This window comes from Artemia franciscana, chromosome 14 (genome assembly GCF_032884065.1).
Source record: "Artemia franciscana chromosome 14, ASM3288406v1, whole genome shotgun sequence".
Taxonomy (NCBI): domain Eukaryota; kingdom Metazoa; phylum Arthropoda; class Branchiopoda; order Anostraca; family Artemiidae; genus Artemia; species Artemia franciscana.
Genome location: NC_088876.1, coordinates 8077795 through 8081778, shown reverse-complemented (window position 1 = coordinate 8081778; position 3984 = coordinate 8077795).

Here is a 3984-nt window from a genome sequence, read left to right as displayed (position 1 = left end):
TAAAATATTATTTGTATATAAACAAAAACATTAATGTATATAATTAATGAATAGTTCAAAATATGTAGTTTATATACAATATAACCTATATAAAAAACATGTTTTATACTATACACAAACGTAAAAAAGTTTAGATTCCAAATATAAACTGATTACTCTACTGTAAACTGATTTGCAAATTTCTTCGTGCCATATTTTGTTAGCATCTTTAATTGTTTTCTGTGACAATTTTGCGTGCTACGGGAGCCATCTGATTAAACGGATATGATAGTTTTACTTAGAGTGGGCTAAAATTCCAGAAATACTCGTAGTATCAAAAAATATCTCAAAAATATTTAACTTTAGTTGCCTGAAAGTAGACATTCTCAGTAATTATCTCTATAACTGATTAATAAATAATTTTATTAAATAAAGAATAAATTAATAAAAATACCAAGAAGATAATATTTCTTGAAAATTCCATGTAAAGCTTTGATAATTCATTCTTATATTTACTTAATTTCCTTCTGTAACATATCTTCTAAGTGTGTGGCTTCCACCGCTAGTTGTGTGCTATTATGGTAATTCTAAAATGCCTATAACAGATACATCACCTAGTAGTTGTTAACGTCCACTGCTAGTTGGGTGCTTTTATGGTAATTTTACAATACCTGTAACAGATACATCACCTTGTAGATTTTAACAAAATTGAAATTTAGAAAGGAATGAGATGTTATCATGCTCGACAAAAAAGCATATATTCCACTCTAACAAGTTAGAAAGTGGGAAATAATCATTAGCCCACTTGAAGGGTTGCCAACCCCAGATTTGTTCCAGTAATTCGTATTCGACATACTTTTAGGAATGTCGATGTGTCAAGTCAGGCTGAAGCATAAAAAGTCAGAGCATTAAGATTTATATACTCTAAATTACAATTTAGGTCAATTTCATACAATTTTCAATTCAATCATATATATTTAAACAAAAAACACATAACTACTGTACATAATCTGCCATGAAAGCACAAAAAGTGCTTGGCTAGGGTAAAAACTTAACTAAAGAATAATTAAAAATCAACAAACAGAAACAACGAATCGACTGGATTCATCAAAAAAGAAAAAAAAGGGGGGGGGGACGAAGAGAAAGAAAAGAAAAAAAAAACAAAAGAAAAGACAAAGACCTAAAAGAGGAGAACCGCACGATATTCAAACCTAAACAATATTTCTGTAATGACCCTTAACTACTCGCTTGAAGGTTATAAGATTATCATACATTTAGTAATTAGGTAATAAAGTAAACAAGGTAATAAGGTCTTCATACATTTAGCTGTGACCTTTGATATTTCTCTGCCAATATTATTTTCTAGATTTTCTTTGTTTTTCTTAAGATGAAGATAGAAAGTTGAAATGACTAATCTTAGTTGAAAAGTTGAGTTTACAAAGTATACTTACTTCAAAGGAGGCAAGGGGTCACTATTGGGATAGAAACGATTCGATTTTTTGACGTAGGTATTTTCTACGTTAAGGCAATACTAAGAAACAAATTACAAATCAGACTTGGTATGAACCCTCTCAGCCAATGAACCGGAAAACTATTTGTGACCCAGAAATAGTTATAATTTTTTTCATAAATATGCTTTGTTTTAATTGTAACACTTTAGTTCATCTGCTGATGACGGTTACTGTATATGTGATCTGTTTCACCTTCTAATAAAAGGACTTATCCCTTTTTGAATTTTATTTGTTAGTAAACGATTTTCCAAAAAAGAAGAAAAAAAAAGGTTAGTATCAATTCGTAGATATTGCATAGGTTTAGCAGATCTATATCTACCAAAATTACCATATAACGCCATTAATCGCCAAGGCTGCAGTGATGGTAATTGAAGTATTTTTTGTTTTATTTCACTTTGAATTAAAAAAAAAACAACTAGCCCAGATCAAACAGTTCATGGTAACGAACTGTAAGTAAGGAGCGACCCACCTGTAACGATACTTTTGACATATCAAAAGAATCGGTTTATTATGCTGATTTCAAATATATAAGCTTTATTAAGTTTAGTCTTATCCATTAACTTCAGCACATCATAACTTACTGATTCAGCACATCAGTAAACCCTACTGTCGAGGTTTCAAGCTCCTATCTGCAAAAATGTAGAATTTTGTATTTGGTCCCGGTCCTAGAATTTTATGAGGGGGCTTATTTGAACGAAAGCTAAAAGTTCTAGTGCCCTTTTTAAGCGACCACAAAGACTGGTGGGCAACTAGACCCACTCCCCACCCCTTTTTTCCCTGAAATTATCCGATCAAAATTTCAAGATAACCATTTCGTTCATCATAGTTGAAAAGCCCAATAAACATGACCTCCACAGCCCCAGGGGAAAGGTCTTCAACTTATAAAATTTGTCCATTGTTTACATATAGTGTTTGTTTTTCGGAACCATGCATACATTTTAGGGTGGGGAGGAGGGGACGAATTTCTGCTAGGATTTTTCCACGGGGGAATTTTCCATGGAGAGGGAAGTTTCCAGGGGATGACCTTGTCAGGGGAATGATACACTGGGGCAATTCATAAGAATTCATATACAAAATTCTTTTTATATGTCTTGGTTTCTCTTTTCGTCGCAATTTACGCTTGGAGTTGTTAAGGCTAATTGTCCTGGTTAAATTTTCACCGAGATTGAAGTGTCTACCGAACGTTTCCATGGGGAGGGTATTTTTCCGTGGAGGCGGGGCCAGATTTGCTGGGATTATTTAAGAACGATCAGAATTATTACGAATATGAAGGGTATTACCCCCTTCTCAAAGCCTCACTCTTTACTAAAGTTCGAATTTTGTCCAAATTCTTCAGTAATGACTCCTGAAACCCATGAATCCTTCCATTAGAACAATAAGAAGCTTTTTCAAAACTACTAAAAAAACTTTGGCGTAAAGAGTGAGGTGTTCAGCAGCAGGCGAAACCCTTCATATACTTAATAATTTATGTTTGTTTTAAGTTTTAATGTTGCTCTTTACTTTTTGTTGAAGAAACTTTTTTTTAATCAATATACAGACGTCATGTTTTTAAAGATTTTAAAGCAAGAAGCGACATTTACGTCACCATTTTTCAGTAAACATTTTATATTTGTCATTGTTTAGCGTCACTAATTACATCGTTATGCTATTTTTCAGCTAAAGGAACTCACAAACAACAAAGAAAATTTGGATTGCTTCATACCAGGATAAATCCGTATTGAACAACTATACCCCATCATTTTAGCAGACTTGAATTCATCTGAATTTATAAAGAATAAAATGCTACCTCATAAAACGCTGTCGATCAAAAAGAACAAAAAAGAATAAAAAGCATACAAACCATTCTATTGTCAAATAATGAGAATGTGATATATCTTTTTTTTGTTTTATATCACGTTTATATCACGTTTTGTTTTATATCATGTTTTATATCACTTTTTTTGTTTTATTTTATCAAAAATAAAAATATTTATTTTTTGTTACGTATCAGAAATCTAAGCAGGGCTGTCATTTCTTCCTGTCAATGTGGCAATTTTTTAAATACTTTTAATTTAAGTCAATGGGGCCGATTCACGTACGTTTAGGAGAGGGACGAAAATATATTTGGTCAAATAAAATTTTGTTATTTTTATATATATTTCACCAAATATACAAAAAGAACATTTTTAATCAAGAAACAAAAAGGATGTCTTCCAAAATCTAGGGGAGGGACAAAAAGATCTTGAAAAACAAATACCCCTCCCCTATTGCCGCCAGTGATTTCACAGATTTTAGTTTCAAACCATTTTGATGTATTTTTCTTTTTGATTTCAGTCTCTATAATCCATTAATATAGCAAATAACTGACGTCTCTTATAAGATATTTCTTCACCTTCTTCTAATATTCTAGTACTATCAAACACTAAAACTTCCAGTCCAAATCTGTTTGCGCAAAATACACTGCCCTTCACACATAGCACAATCCTTATCAACTACAACTTGAAAAGTTCTGATT